At 37.8% G+C, this 16,849-nt stretch overlaps 1 protein-coding gene across 2 annotated transcripts in view; it reads left to right on the top strand.

Moving 5' to 3' along the window:
* LOC139950280 (calsyntenin-1-like) overlaps nucleotides 1-16,849 on the top strand; it is a 95,606-nt gene that overhangs the window by 26,535 nt on the left and 52,222 nt on the right. The gene's annotated exons all lie outside the window — the stretch shown is intronic.

The raw sequence follows: 16,849 nt of genomic DNA, 5'->3' as shown, positions 1-16,849 counted from the left end.
GACATACAAACATCTCAGCAAACGAATAATCCACACTGATGCCCCCCCCTCGCAGCACATCGGATTGATCCAGTCTCCATTCCAATATAATATGAGATAGCTTAACCATCTCTGTCCTACCCCTCCGCTCCATCTTGCGAAATATTCCTATGTGTGTGTGACCACCGGCAGGCAGCGCATCTCTGAATCTGTTATCATATCTCTTTCAATCAGCCAGGTCCTTGTTTATACTTTCATGATGGCTGGCGAACCAACACAGCTAGCGCATAAACCGGGCTTCGCTATTACATTAGTGCAAAGCAATTGTGTTAGCTAGAGAGCTCTCACCGGCATTATGAACTATAGTGTTAAAAAAAAAGTGACACAGTGACATTTAACCACGCGTAAACAATTACCAGAAGTGTGTATGGCGTTCTTCTCCCGATGGTGGTTGACCAGTATAAAGACCGAAGAATTAGTATATTTTTTCCCCCGCCATCGGTTAAAAGGTATTCCGTGAATTTGCCAAGTGCTAGATTATTGAATTGTATAAATGTTGCCATGGCGGCCTTCCTTGCAGGCTCATAATCAGTTATGCGTTTATCTCTCCCCCCCCCACCCCGAAGTCCGAGAAGATTTTTTTGATCATGTATGTTTGGAGTATCATTCTTTAGGGCGGTGTGTTTTCTTGCATGCCCCTAGGCCCCGGCGGATCGGAATGGGTTAAATTGTATGAATAATTTTGAAATTCTTGACCCACTTCCACGTTTTGTTTGTTTGTTAATACTGACAGATTAGTAATGGAAATTTGAGCTAGTAAAGAAAGTCTACCAAGTGACACTTGGTAATTGGAAAGATTTGCCACGAGCCCTGAATCCAAAAGATCCAATTTATATACAATGGCACTGTTGTAAACAAAATGAGGATTAGGATGAATTTCTTTAAAGACACTGGACACTATTGGTAATTGTCAAAGACAAGCCTTCTCACTTGGTGTATCTCAACATATGCATAACAAACAAACCTTTGAAAAATTTGAACTCAATTGGTCATCGAAGTTGCGACTCGAGACAATAATGACAGAAAAAACACCCTTGTTACGTGTGCTTTCAGATGCTTGAATTCGAGACCTCAAATTCTAAATCTGAGGTCTCGAAATCAAATTCGTGGAAAATTACTTCTTTCTCAAAAACTATGTTACTTTAGTATAAAACATTGTGATAAAATAAAGACAGAAAGGTAAAAAGTATTTATTAGGAATTTATTTGTCATGGCATGCAAGATGAGAGCCTGTTGACATCCTACATTAAACGCGGGGGAAAAACATTAGTGGAAAAAATTGAATTGTTTATATTTTATCTGTCAGCTTATACCCAGTAGTAATGTTACTAGTTTGCGCTGCTACCCTGATGGAATATTTAGGTGGATCGGGTTGGCTCAGTAGTTTCTGTCGCTGTCTTTTACCTCGTTGGACCCCAGGGTTTGAATTCACCACTGGAGTTCTGTAACTGCATGTGGATTGAGGTTTAGGTCCCTTGTTTGCAAGGGTTCCAACCACGCAGGGTTTTCATTCCACATCTAAAACTATCTTCTCGTTTCCTAATCACACTGCTACGTGTAATGTTGCTAACTGTTTTGTGTTTACACACATGTATGTGTCATTTATGTTCCAAACAATGATATAGAAAACTGAAAAAAACTTTGTACAAAGTTAAGTGTGATCGGCCATTTCCTCTTTTTTTTGCAATTATAAAAGTGCAATGCAGACTGAAAGCAAAGAGCTATAAATCAGATGCACCAGCAGATGCACTTTTGCTTTAAAAAGATTAATGGCCTAGTGACAGAAGACAATCAATGGAGTGTATGTAAAGTATTGCGAGTCTTCCTTAGATGTAGACATTATTTGTAGACAATGACTGAAGACACAAACTGGAGGTTGTCTTGAAGGAATCATCCAGACAAGAATGTCATTCCTCCAAAGGAATAGTCTGGGGAGGACTTGTCCTCCACAAGTAGCATCTCATGGACAAGGGAGGAATTTTTTCTCCCTTTCCTCCGGGCAATCCATCTAGCGATTCAACTCCAAGGAAAGAGACTTTCCATTTTGCTGGCCTTGAGACAGTTTTAGATTCCCTTGTTTCCTTTTCTATATTTTTTATGTAGCGCTCAAAAAATCTTGTGGTGATGCCTGGTACATTCCTTGAGGAGATCACTTATTCAGGGATGTGGTAACTGTTGCTGTATTATCTTTAAGGCCTTGTAACTCTAGGCAAAGTTTACAAGCCTCCTCCAAAAGATGTTAATGGTTGTAGTAGCTTACGTAAGGTTACTACTTAAAATTAATTGTTTACTTATTTTCACGACCATGCAAAGCTTCAAACACAAAATACTTCCTACACTTTGGATCCTAGTTTTAGACCTTTTTGTCCGCAGTGACTCTCAACCCTGCGGTCATATATTCTTCAAAATGTGGCTGTGCTTTAAAAAGGCCTTACACGGTACTTTATTTAAGTGTTAAAAACCTGGCGAATGGTAGCCAACATCTTGTCAAATCAAGACTCGCTAGTGTTTATAAAAATAAAAAAGCTGGAATCAAATTAAAACGGGCACTGGGCAGGAGAGTTGTTTATGTCACTAGTAGGCTCTGTCAACTCTCGTCGCGGGTCGTGAAGCTCCCTCAAATTGTCTTTCCCGTTGCGGTAATTCTAGTAAAGGGACCCGAAATCTAATCAAGTATTCGTCGGAAACTGTCTTGTAGAGAAATGCAATATAAATGAGAGGAGAAATATCACAAATTCTGTCTGGAATTGTCCAAGGACTGTGTTGATCCCTTTTTCGTATGACTGTACACGGCACAAGATGGGAGAGGCTTGAGTTTTTATTTTATTTCGGCTTGACTGCCCATTCTGTGATCTGCTCGGCCACTTCATATTTACATCATACTTTTAAACAAAAATGGCAGCAAGGGAATTCTTTGCTGAAACTCATTTAAAATGTCTTCAATCAATCAGGAAATTAGGTTCACATGAGGTTGAAATAATAGTAACAATATGGGCATCTTACATGTATATAGCACTCTATCCGTCACTCAGTGACGCCCCTGAAGGTATGTGGAAAGCTACGTTTGAATTAAAGGAACACATTGCCTTGGATCGGTCGAGTTGGTCTTTGAAAAGCGTTTGTATTCATTTGTTATAGAATGCATATGATTAGAAAGATATTTTAAAAGTAGAATATAATGATCCACACAAGTATCACTTGAAATTGCGTGGTTTTCCTTTTACCTCGTCGACAAACAGTCAAATTTTTGACTCCCATAAATGGCCGACCGTGTTAGTTCGCAAAGTAAAAGGAAAACCACGCAATTTCGAGGCATATGTGTGGATTATTGTATTCTACTTTTTAAACATCTTTCTAACCATATGCATTTTATAACAAACGGTTTCCATCGCTTTTCAAAGACGAACTCGACCGATCCAAGGCAACGTGTTCCTTTAAATGAACCTGTATGAGACCAAATCCCTAGCACCATGTAATGGTTTACAAGGTGCTGTGGCGCAATAACAGACTTTTAATTTATAGTGCGTTAAACTTTGAGCATTGATTCCCGTTTAAGGAATGTGGTTTAAGAGAAAGGTATTAAAAAACATTTTAATAGACTTCAAAGTCAATTTCATGCAGAAACGCTTCCTACACTGTGTAAGATATTCCAATTACGGATCAATCATTTTCCCTGCATGGACATAAAATCTTTTTGAGAGAGGATTCCCTTCCAAGTATTATGGTTTGGATAAATTTTCACCGCCAAAACATTTGAGTCTGAGAAACGGCGGGGTCCTTAATCAGGCCTGGAATGTCATCTTTGAGAGGGCAAGGCCGTTTTCATTTTGCAAAGGGCACTTCCAAAAAGGGCACTTCTTAAAGTCTATGGGAAACTTTTGAATGGGGACCGAGGACAAGACCAGGGCAACGGACCTCTGTGGCCTCTGTGTGATTACAGACCTGCTTTATCACCTGGCCAGGACCCTTCCGGTTCGAAACAGCCGTTGAAGACATTGCTGCCTACTCTTACATGTATGTTCCCCTATTATTACTGTTTCATTCGGGGCTTGTGACATATCACAGTATGGCAGTAGTCAATGACAAACTAATGCCTCTGTTTTTTAGAACCGCAAATCCCATTGTAATGACGATGCGTAAGATGATACAGTCATCCAATCACAATTCAACAGAAACTACTGAAGATAGACTAGATAACTTGATGCAAACAGATGATTTGTGTTCGACTGTAATTGCCCATCATCCTGTTTGAAAGTATCCCTTTTCAGAACAACATTTGGTCTTTGCTTATCCACTGGTTGTTGAGTCCCACTGTTGTTTAAAGCCAGTGGACACTATTGGTAATTGTCAAAGACTAGCCTTCACAGTTGGTGTATCTCAACATATGCATAAAATAACAAACCTGTGAAAATTTGAGCTCAATCGGTCATCGAACTTGCGAGATAATAATGGGAAAAAACACCCTTGTCACACGAAGTTCTGTGCGTTTAGATGGTTGATTTTGAGACCTCAAGTTCTAAACTTGAGGTCTTGAAATCAAATTCGTGGAAAATTACTTCTTTCTCGAAAACTATGGCACTTCAGAGGGAGCCGTTTCTCACAATGTTTTGTACCATCAATCTCTCCCCATTACTCGTCACCAAGAAAGGTTTTATGCTAATAATTATTTTGAGTAGTTACCAATAGTGTCCACTGCCTTTAAAGGACTTTTGTTTTAAATGTCTGCCAAGTGTCAACATTGTTGCGATAAATACAATGAGCACAATATTTGTCAGGAACTAGTACAGTGAGAGAGGTTTATACATGTACAACATATTTAAATTTTCATACCACTTGTTATTCATGTGATGTAAAACTTGATTGACAACAGATAACAACGAACATGTAGATGGCATGTTAGCTTGTCAAGTAAACACATGTGCTAATAATTTGTGCAAATAATAAACTGTGTCAATCAAATTAGTAGAAAGAGTGATGATAATGAGGAATTTAGTGACGCAACAAACGCTTCCATATGATGCCGGAAACGATCAGGGACCTTAATCCTTAATATCATTGTTTTTATTGTGTACATGTGATAAGCGATGGTACACGTAATGCATTTATTTCAAGCAATATAATCAATCATCGTTTTGGCAGTCAAGACTAAGCTAACGGCAACCAACAGAGTCCCCCCCCCTTGGAAAAGGTAACAATACGCGATGGGGAGTGATCAATCACACGTTGTGCCGTAAGTGACGCTAAGCATATTCAGGGGGGCGAACCTATAAAGTTATTTTCTCCGCAAAGGTCATGGAAAAAACATCCATGCAGAATGACTGAGCCGTACGGCTTACCGGTGCCAGCTGGAGAGAGATGCACAGGAAATGGCGGTCTACGTCCGGATCATTTGACAAATTATTGTCAGCGCATGTTGTTCTGTTTATTATATATGCGGCTCAGAGATGTTGTCCGTCTCATGTACTTTAATCTGGAGTGTTGTGTTTGGGGGTTTATGTAAACTTTGGAGTTGTCATGTAAACACTTCTGGGTTTTGCGCATGAACGGTTTCGACAGAAAGAAAAAGATATTAAAAAACTAAACTGAATTATTTAGGGTTAGACAAAGACAAATTGACTGGAACAAAGATATTGACAAGAAAGGGAGACCTCTAACATTGGACATTAGATACAATAGCTCAGATGGTAGAGCGCCGGCACGCTAATCTGGAGGGTCATTGGTTCAAATCCCGCTCTAGTCAAATAGTAAATGTGTCTTTGTTCAGCTTCCAAATCAGACAGAAAAGGAAAGTCTTTGAGAAAGACTCTGTCAGGGTCGAAACGTCAGGCCATCAATTAATTTTTGCATCTATACCATACATGTAGGTCCCTTTGATTGGTTAGCAGTTTGCAACTCTATTTGATCAGATAGAAAAGGAAACAGTAATCTTTGCTTGTGAATTTTTTTTTGATTGAACGACGCCTTCCAGTACAATGCACAAGCACTTTCCTTTTCTTCAATTGAAGATGTGAGCATAGTTGAAAAGGAGAGTGATTCCTTGGGGAAAGTAAGGGCATGCATTTGTTTAATTCAAGACGAGTCTGGGTGCCGTACTTTGAGTTTTTATCAATTGAAACCTCAATGCTTTTGGAGGCACAGATTGCCTGCTCCTCCGACACGTATAAATCAATAATAATAATAATAATAATAATCAAATTTTAAAATGGCAAACAAACAACCCTGCATTCTTTCACAGTTAAACTCCCACGAATCGATGAAACTTTAACCCTTAATCTTTAGTACATTGTTTGCAATTTTGTAGTTTTTATGTGAGCTGAGAAACTGCGGGCGATCAGAGTTTTTCTTACTGACTAGATCGTCCAGGATAACACAATAAATAAATAACCAAAACTTTCCCATTCATAAATTCTCATCTCATAAAAAAAAAAACAAGGTCAAGAACAACATTCCAAATCTTCACCTTGCGTAAAAAAGCCTCAACAGTCGGGGAAAACAACAGAATTATTTGAAGGGATCACACACGTCCACCACCTCTTTCTGCCTGCAAACAGAACAGATTTTTCTTATCCGTTCCCGCCCGAGGCAAATACAGCTTCGCACACTCCATAGCTCTTCACAGCGTACTTGCCCATTTGTTAGTACGAGTGGGTTCTTGGACGAGCAGCATAGGGGCCCTGGGTGAGTCAGTGGAGACTCGTCCAGCTTAACCCCCCTAGCTCACTTGCTTACAGATGCTCTCCTCATCAGCATCATTGAAACCTAATTATTGATTTTTTCCCCTGATCAAGTCCTGTGTGCTACTCGACTACGTCAGTCACTGGAAACGGAAAAAAAAATAAAAAAAAAATCCTGAAATGGATCTTATCTGATTCTGTTTGAGTTTGTTTTCTCCTGTGCTTCTTGTCGAACCCACGGACGAGGTTGTATTATTTTCTCGACGGCCTAAGATAAAATTGAGGTTCCTCATGTTTGACGTTTGAAAAGTAAAACCGGGCAAACATGGTGGATAGCTTCCCTGTATATCATAATACACAATTCCCTTAACATCAATCCTATATATATTTGCTATGGCTACCGGAGCAGACTTGTTGGACGGATTCTCTCGATTTTAACCAAACTGCGTTTTCTATTTTGCCTTCGGTCGTGGAGGTTTTTTTCTAGGCATGTATGTTTTCCTTAGCAAGTATTGAATGTAATGAACATGCCAATCAAAACAAGGCAAAACTGTAATCGATATTCACCACTTTCATATTTTCTTCTTTGTATGCATAGGTTCAATGAAATGGAGAGCTAAAGAGCTCTCGCATGAAATTACACCCCAGGCCTTAGTCAGAATGTTTTAATATAAAGTGCCCGGGACGTCGTTGTAGGTAGTTCACATACCGAGCACTAGGCATCGCCGGCACTCAAATATTTACTTAGATGAGTTTAGAACTAGCCAATGTTTTTGTTAATGATCTTCTTCTTTTTTATTTTAAAGGTAATCTAAATAAGGCATATTGACATAAATTTGATGGGGGAGATTTGGCGCGATTATTGTAGGGATTATAGATGATGCATCCAAGTTACTCATTTACCTCCCGTATGAGACGCGCATGTGTACATTTCTGTAACATGTGTATATGAAACTCCTCTTCATTTTGTGGTAACCGATAGGTACAATTGTTTATTTAGTTGCACCCGCTCTGCGTTTTTGCTATGAAAGATTATACGCCGGAACAATTAAATAGAAAGACGGTCTGTAAAACCTTTGGTTGTTGAAGTAGTGCATTTATAGACATCGACTGAATTTGTATAAACATTGATTAGGTCACATTCAGTGGTTGTGATTTTGCCTTGATTGCCATGGTAACAGGCATTGAAGCTTAGGATGTCGCCATAGCAACAGCCGCAGCCACAACAGTCAATTTGGACATGTCTTCTTGTTGAAAAAGGCACCACAGATCCTATTGCACATTTGTCTTTTCTTATTTAGGTAAGAGTGACCTAAAACAGATGAGTTAAGGTCAAAAGCCATTCCTTGATGCAGGCCCGATACTTCACAGAGGCACTAAATGCGATTTCCTCCAGAACTGCTCCAACTGAAAACATTTTCAAACATCTGCTGAAAACTTACCCGTTTACTCATTAATTTTTGTCAAGCGCTTCCGGAATGTGTGTGAAGTGCCATAAGTGCTGTTCATTATTATTTTTATTATTATTATTATTATTATTATTATTATCTTCATAGGGTGCCCCTCTACCAAGGAGAAGGTGCCTTGGTGCCCTTGCCCTTTCCAAAAACGAAGCACACAGGCGTGTTGATGTCATTGACACAATGATAAATTTATCTTAGACAATCTTGTACAGATTACAAGTTGCCATGTCTTGAAAGGTACCTCGGAAGGCATAAAGAAAATTAAACAAACCCAAAACCTCAACAGAAAACCCCGCAAAACAACACAAAACGGTAGAGATGCGGGACAGATGAGTGAGATATACATCCAATTACAAAGAGGAATAGTTGATTAGTTTCTGTACCATGATATGTAGAGTGTAACCCTACTACTCTACTGATGGCAAGCTGCGGAACATCAATCCCGTCTGGTGTTTAGGTTGTCCTGGGATTCAATTTCACTAAATTATTAATTCACAAGTGCTGTTGTTGTGTGTCAAATAAAGACACATGGATAAGTGTGTATGTATTCTTTGTTGTAGCGTTAGTTTGTAAACTTTCAAGTGACATATTTTCATGTTTAAAGGCACTGAACACTGTTGGTAATTTTCAAAGACCAGTCTTCTCACTTGGTGTATCTCAACATGCATAAAAACAAACCTGTGAAAATTTGAGCTCAATTGGTCGTTGAAGTTGCGAGATAGTATAATGAAAGAAAAAACACCCTTGTCACACGAAGTTGTGTGCTTTCAGATGCTTGATTTCGAGACCTCCAAATCTAAATCTGAGGTCACGAAATCAAATTTGTGGAAAGTTACTTCTTTCGCAAAAACTACGTTACTTCAGAGGGAGCCGTTTCTCGCATTGTTTATACTTACAACAGCTCTCTATTGCTCATTTACCAAGGTAGTTTTTATGCTAGTTTATTATTTGGAGTAAATACCAATAGTGTCTACTGCCTTTAAACAAAAACCACTAAAGTGAATAATTTTATGAAATGAATTTACGTACAGTATTTGATTACAAAAGCTAGGTAATCAAATTCCTTGATAACATTTTGAATTATTTGTCTGCATGACTAGCCAGCATCCATGAGATGACATGATTTTAACACCTTTTAAAAGTTGGAGCCTGGTTTCATGTACGCTTTTTCTCGGCAGTAACCCTAATCCGTGCAATGGGGCTATTTACATGTACATCATTTTCTAAGAATAAAACCGAACAAAATAAAGAGGCAATGGAAGAAAGATGAAGAAACGAACACAGAGAAATGGAAGTTTGAAGTTACATATCAGAGTTGGCAGTTGATTCGAAAAAGTCTGCTTCAACATTCTTCATTTCCTTAGGATGTAAAAAAAAAAAGTGAGGGGAATTAACGACAAGGCAGGCCCCTCTCTCTCTCTCTCTCTCTCTGCTTGATAGGGTAAGCCTCCAAGAGGTCCCGCTCACCCATCAACAGAAATAATCCATTTGTGGAAGCAATCTAGCATTCCAAATCATATAAAAAACGCCCGCGGCACCCCAAAAGAAATAATCCGAGAAACTCTTTCCATACGAGGAAAGTGGGTCTTGAAAAAAAGAAAAAAGGAAAAAAAAAAGAGATTCGCTGTCAAGTGATGAGGTGTCGTAAAAAAAAATTAGAGAACGCTGGATCCGCATGAGATTCCCCCCCCCCCCCCCAGTGATATATTTATATTACAGGGAGGAGGGTATCAAATTTCAGAGGAAGGACATTGAGGCAAAGGGCAAATGCACAGATGGAATATGCCCATTCTATTGAAACGGAAAGTGCGTAGCTGTTGTGTTTCGGAAAGGGTAAATGCACTCCTGTCCCGTACCCTAGTTTCTTTTTATCAGACTTAAAGCCATTATACACTTTCGGAACAGAAAAAAAAAATAAAAGGTCACAGATTTACAACTAACTTACAGGGTTTACAGAAGGTAATGGTGAAAGACTTCTCTTGAAATATTATTCCATGAAATGCATTACATTTTGAGAAAACATTAAAACAATTATCAATTCTCGATATCGAGAATTACGGATTTATTTTAAACACATGTCATGACACGGGGAAACGCGCGGAAACAAGGGTGGGTATACCCGTTATTTTCTCCCGACTCCGATGACTGATTGAGCCTAACTTTTCACAGGTTCGTTATTTTATATATAAGTTGTGACACACGAAGTGTGGGCCTTGGAGAATACTGTTTACCGAAAGTGTCCAATGGCTTTAACCTGCAAACAACCTGTAGGGAATTTCATCAAATGTGACGGTCATGTTTGGGCAGAATCGTTCGGCTAGTTTTTCAAAATCATTGTTTAACATACCAGTACTTCAATGAAGTAATTTGGTGCAAGTAAAGTGTGTCCTAACCCCCCCCCCCCCCCCCCCACCGCTACGGCCCTTTTGAATTAATCTTGCCGCATCGTTTTTATTAATATTTTTAATATCGGCCAAGAGTTGGATCAGAGCCCTATGAGCATCCAAATAACCTCTTAACTATCTCCTGTTTCGAAAAGGCACAATTTGTTTTTGTAAGAGTTCCTGATGCGGTCGTTGGCATTTATACTAGGGCTCTCAAGTGGTACGGTTAATGAAATCAACCCAAATCCCGACAAAGTTAACAGGTATTAAGCTTTCAACGCCATGTACATGTTAAAGAATGTTAGATTTTAAAGGAAAAGTAAATCATTTTTGGAACTGCTTGGTAAAACAAACAAAAAAAGATTTGTGTAGATATAATTCAATCAAACTAACACGTGAAAATTTAATTTCAAAAGATGTTAGTTTTTTGCAGATATCACCAAAAATCGAGAATGGCTGATGCCCACGGAAGAATAATCTATTATTGGAAATAATAATAATAATAATAATAATAATAGTAAATACACAATCTGAGATAAGTATCTTACTAACGTTTTTCAGATTCAAGTTTTGGCGAACAAAAATATATATTTTTTCCATACCCATCCGCAAAACGCTTTATACTAACGAAAGCTGAATGTACTTAATTCTCACTAAAAAAAGTTGTTATTGCCATTAATTTTAAGGAGTTATTTCCAAACTTATACCTTCCCTTTAAGATGTAAAAGAGGAATAAGCTGCTGCAAAATAAGCTGAATTAGGACGAAAAAAGAGAAGTATGTTTGGAGACGCTTTTTAATTGAAATGGATCATGAGCTGATGATCCACTTCCATAGTTAGAGGAAAACAGAAACGAACCGTTTTTCCTGTACTTTTTGTCTTCCTGGCAAATTGACTGAAACTTACAAACACAAGATGTACTCCGATGATCCGTGTATCGTTTTTTTACTTAGACATTTTCCTGAAGTGTAAATGTGCCCTGTAATGGAAGTTAAGTGCTTTTGATGGAGGCTTTGATGTTGCTTTGGCACAGAATAAGTAGTTGACCTGGTTTACTCTAAGACATTATTAAAAGTTAAGTCTGACCTGGGCCCAATTTCATAGAGCTGCTTAAGCAAAATTGTTTGCTTAAGCAAAAAAGTCCTTGCTTAGTAAAGTCAGATTATCGGCCAAGACCCCACTCAATTGTTATGCTAAGTAAACAACAGCTAAATACCAGTCTCAAGCAATGTACATGGCATGAAATTTTGGCCAGTAACATGTGTAAAATAAGCCAGCTATTTTCGTGCTTAAGCAGATTTTTTGCTTAAGCAGCTCTATGAAATTGGCCCCTGGTGTCAACAAGCTTTTTTTGTGGCATTTCGGTGGATACAAAATTGATACACTTGTCCATTGAGATGGCTATAATTCGAAGTGCAATCATTTGGGTTCATGCAGGAAGAATAATCCAGGATTGGAATACACAATCAGAAACCTTACTAACAGTAGCGCTTCTCAGATTAAAATTTTGATTGACAAAAATGTATCTTTCCATTAAGATGGCTATAATTTGAAGTGCAATCATTTCAGCGATTGCTGTTTTCTGTAAATATAAAAAAATGCCTTCAACAGCTAAAAGAGGCTTCTTGAAACTTGGGGGACAAAAAATGATTACTTTTCCATTGAGATGGCTATAACTTGAAGAGCAATCATTTCAATGATTGCTGATATCTGTAAGTATTAAAAAATGCCTTCAACAGCTAAAAGATGCTTCTTGAAACTGGAATGCCTCATGACACTCTTAAGGGAAAGATCTTGAAATTCCTCTTGGAATAACTTCAGTTGTCCACAGAAAGGAACATTGTCCTTGGTAAAGGTGAATATTATGTTAGAACATATTATGTTAGAACATATTCTGTGCACTCTCAGGAGAATGTTCAGCTGCAAAAAAATTCATAATCATATGGACTCACTGCCGGACTCGCGGTACACTAGTTGTATTAGGTAGTTCTCACTTGACGTCGCACGGTGTCAAGTAGGCCATCTTTACGGGCAGTCATTTTGAGATGGTTCCTTAAAGGGAAGGCATTATTTTGGTAATATGGCAATGAAAACATACTTGGTTAGTAGAGTTCGATAGAATAGAGCATTTTGAGAGTCATTTCATTTGAAGTAATGTGGTTATGGAGAAAATATATCATTTTTTGTCTGTCCCCAAAAATTTGAATCTGAGCAACTTTACTGTCAGATATACGTTTCTCTGATGTGTATTCCAATTGTCAGGCCGCGGCAGGGACATAACCGCTTTTGATTTTCCTGCGATATCTCAAAAACACTACCACCTTTTGAAATAAAATATTACATGTTAATTTTTTTTGTATTTATCAACATTTATATAGGGTTAAAATAATCAAATGATTCCAACAATTAAAGGTATACTTTGCCTTTAAAGACACCAGTAATAATTGTCAAAGACCAGTCTTCTCACTTGGTGTATCTCAACATATGCATAAAATAACAAACCTGTGAAAATTTGAGCCCAATTGGTCGTCGAAGTTGCAAGATAATAATGAAAGAAAAACCACCCTTGTCACACGAAGTTGTGTGCTTTCAGATGCTTGATTTTGAGACCTCAAATTCTAAACCTGAGGTCTCAAAATCAAATTTGTGGAAAATTACTTCTTTCTCGAAAAACTACATCACTTCAGAGGTAGCCGTTTCTCACAGTGTTTTATACTATCAACCTCTGCCTATATAGCTCATTACAAAGTAAGGTTTTATGCTAATAATTATTTTGAGTTATTACCAATAGTGTCCACTGCCTGTAATGTGTATTGATGAATATCTCCCAACAAGTGGCAGAAAGGGTCTGTTGTGACATGTTTTTCGGTCAGTTGGCAACACGGATCTTCTGATCCTATGCATAAAGGCCTAGAGGAAAAGGTGCAATATTACAGACATATGTAATTCATATGACCAGTTTTTAATCAAATTTTCTTCTCAAGAGCTCCTTGTACGATTAAGACTCCATGCGCTTGAACACACTTTACAAGAAAAAAAAAAAACCAGCCAAGAAGTGAAACAAATCCCGGTGTTTTTAATTTACAATCTTATCAAATTTTTTGCTTGAGTAAATCATCATATATTTTCTGTTAGTTGGATCCTCTTTAAATATTACGCTTCTCTCTTTTTTAGATGCAAAGTTTACCTTTAGTTTTGGGAATCGTTCGATTGGTTTATTCCTACTTTTGTAACACAATAAAACTAACTTGGAAAATTTCAGGTCACCTTTTTGAGATATTATGAGGAGCATTTATATAATGTTGTATACTGACGACATGTAGGCCTCTAACCCAAAACTGCTTTCCCTACCTTTAGTTTTAAGAGTGATTGCCAAGCGTATACATGTACCTTCCCTTTTCTAAAATTTAAAAACGGATTCTCAAAGGGAGAGACAATTAAAATATACTTTTGTTTCTCTCATTTTCTTTAAGGGGTGATTTTGAATTTTTGTTTGCTTCTCTCCATCATTTGAATAGTGTATCCCTAACAAGATGTTTGACTAACACTGTATCCCCACCGTGCCCGACGCTGTGTGTCTGATACCGAGACTCGCCCCCAAACGTGATCCCAAGATACATGGCAAAAGCTGAAACCCCCTGCAGTTGTCCCTCCCTGCGTCAGACATAAATACACACCTGTGTAATGGTTGGATGACTAAAGCCGACCGCGGCATGACGGTCATATCAGGCTGTCACCTTAGGAAGGGGATTGGGGTTCAGGCAAACACTGGCATTAGGGTCTTGTGGTAGGTTAGGGGCCGAGGGGAATTACTTTAGGAGGAAAAATGTATATGGGATTTGAGGAATTTTAACTGCGTTGCAGTTTGGCAACAAGTTGGGAGAGGTATCTTTAAGAAATGCTTTGATATGGTTTTGTAAATTCACGCAAACAAGCTAGATATTACTTGTATATGTTTCTAACAACACAGGTACTCCATGTAAATTATCTAAATTTTAATCTGAGAAAGACTTCATGTCTGATGCCTAAGTTTCTCAGATTACAATTTGGGGGTGAAAAAGTTCATCTTTCTCTAAAACTACATGTACATTACTTCAGAGATTGTCGTTTCTTAATGTGTTGTAACATCAAGGGCTCTTCAAGTGCTTTTTACCAAGTAAGTTGTTATGGGATTTGAGGGGGGGGGGGTATCAATATATAATATTTGTTTTGCGGTAACACCATGTGTGTCAACTTGCCAGGTAGATTTTGTTATTTAAATAGAGAACTGACTTGCTATTCTATATTCAACTACCGTGGAATAGATTTTCAGATTTCTCGGGAGACTTCTCAGTTCTGAAAAAGAACTGTCCTGCTTTTTAAGAACTACCTGGGTGGAAGGTAGAAAATCGGCGGTGAATACTACTAAGCTTGTAGAATCGTTATTAGCGTCATCGTCAGGAGAAAATCTATTCCGCGGCAGTAGAATATATAGCAAGACAGTTCTCTAAAAAAAACAAAGTCTATCTGGCAAGTACATGTAGATACACACATGCTGTTATCGCAAACTAAATATATATATACATAATGAGGAAAACATGGGCGGATAATCTTGCATAGTGAGGTAAGGCCATGATACTATGACGGAGTGACAGAGCAGTTAACTGCTGATTAGAGTCTTTTTTTGTACGTTGTAATTGGATCGTTCCTTGTGTGCTCTCCAATCAATAAATAATATTGTTAAAAAGTTCACAAGGACGGAGTCATAATAAAATTCATTTGTGCTCCATAGCTAAGCTAGGAATCTGAAAACGTATTGGAAAAGATTATTTGTAATCTGCTTTTTTTATGAAACAGTCCCATAAATAACCAGTATCGTTAAAAAGTTCACAAGGAGTCAATAATAAAAATATCAAAAGGTATTTTTACTACAGTGCTCCATAGCTAAGTTGGGAATCTCAAAACGAAGGCCCCCTATCAAAAAAGATCATTTGTAATCTGCTTATTTTATGAAACAGTCCCATAAATAACCAGTATCGTTAAGAAGTTCACATAGTAAAAGTCAAAAGTAAGTCACATAAGTCAAAAATAAAAATATCAAAAGGTATTTTCAATACATGTAAATACAAGTGCTCCACAGCTAAGTTAGGAATCTCAAATGTATTGAAAAAGATCCTTTGTAATCTGCTTAATATATGAAACAATCGTTTCAATAATCAATATCGATAAAAAGTTCACAAGGAGTCAATAGTAAAAATATCAAAGGTATTTTCACTACAATTAATGTGCTCTATAGCTAAGTTAGAAAATCTCAAAACGTATTGAAACGTATTGCATTTTAAATATCTGCTTATGAAATGTTTCAGAACAAAGTGGGAGAAAACTTCCCTTTCATCTGATGTACATTAGTTGTACCGGATGATACAAACTACGCGTGGAACTAACCAATTATTTAGAGTGTGTTACATGTACATTCCTGGTCTAGTCAACAGACACACACCCTTAATGAGTTAGTACGTTTGATTTTACCCTGAATTTTGAAGCTTAATTTTTTTTTTTAATTTTTTTTTTTACACATACATGCAATTTTTTATTTTATATCTTTTTTGCATCTTGATAAAGAATATAATTTGGTTCTTAGGGTCATGTCACACGAGGCAATTTATGGGCAACCAGCTCCAGGCAATCTCAAAGAAAAAAAGGCGTTCCCAGCATTTGATTGTTAGGGCCTAACATTTTTCTTTTGTGAATTGTAAGACAATGTTTTAAAATTGACTCATGTGCTACCAAAGTGCTCCTGCAGCATGCACTGCAGTTGGTTGCCTCCAAGTTGCCTGGAAAAGTTGCCTCATGTTACAAGGCCCTTACATGGATGTGTATTAAGCACTGTATGATCAGTACTGTCTGTGTAAAAAAATAATCCATAGGCAAATCACTCAGGTTGGATTTGAACCCCCATCCTTTGCATTGCTAGAGCAGATGTCCTACCACTAGACCACCTAGTAAGCCTGATGGTTAGAGGCAGATTGAATCCTTTATAGTGGGTATCGCAACGATTTAATAGATTATAATTTTTTCAAAATAATTTTTTTTTCTGAGAAACAGATGACAAAGTAGAGGGATTCAAACCTTTCAGCGACGTGTAAATTAGAAATAAGCCGAGAATCAAACCATCAATTTTCCCTTTAATTCTTCGCAAAATCGTTCGTGCAGCGCCGCCTCCCCTGTGGCCTATCAGGTTTCCCCGCCCCTAAAAGAGTACCTAAGGAGTTGAACGAAAAGACTTTTTCCTTTTTGATATTGATTATCC

This window comes from Asterias amurensis, chromosome 18, assembly GCF_032118995.1.
Source record: "Asterias amurensis chromosome 18, ASM3211899v1".
Classification (NCBI taxonomy): Eukaryota; Metazoa; Echinodermata; class Asteroidea; order Forcipulatida; family Asteriidae; genus Asterias; species Asterias amurensis.
The sequence above is the reverse complement of the archived record's forward strand: the minus strand, read 5'-3'. Positions and strand labels throughout refer to the sequence as shown.